At 22.3% G+C, this 341-nt stretch overlaps 1 pseudogene; it reads right to left on the reverse strand.

The window, feature by feature from the left end:
* LOC107059053 (uncharacterized) overlaps positions 1–341 on the reverse strand; it is a 7,600-nt pseudogene that overhangs the window by 6,051 nt on the left and 1,208 nt on the right.

Genomic DNA, 341 nt, shown 5'->3' on the forward strand with positions numbered 1-341 from the left:
TATTAAACTGTAAATCGTCTCTATGTTTAAGATGATATCATTACTTGTTAACTGTTGTGAAATGTATAATAATAGTGATTTTCTGTTTTGTGTATTTTTTTTTCTCAAAGTATAAAGTAATTGTATATCCAAATAATGAATTTAATAGAATTATTGGAAAGAAATTTGTAAGAAAATGTGTTTCGTAAGATGTAAAAAAAGTTATTTGGATTTTTGACGAATTGTATAACAAGTGTTTTAAGTTGGTATTAAATTATAAATTTTAGTGTGTTATATTAGATGTTGTCATTTCTGAAGTAATTAGTGAGTTAGAAATGAATTATTTGGTACGATAAGATATA

Source organism: Solanum tuberosum, unplaced genomic scaffold (genome assembly GCF_000226075.1).
Source record: "Solanum tuberosum cultivar DM 1-3 516 R44 unplaced genomic scaffold, SolTub_3.0 scf00793, whole genome shotgun sequence".
Lineage (NCBI taxonomy): Eukaryota > Viridiplantae > Streptophyta > Magnoliopsida > Solanales > Solanaceae > Solanum > Solanum tuberosum.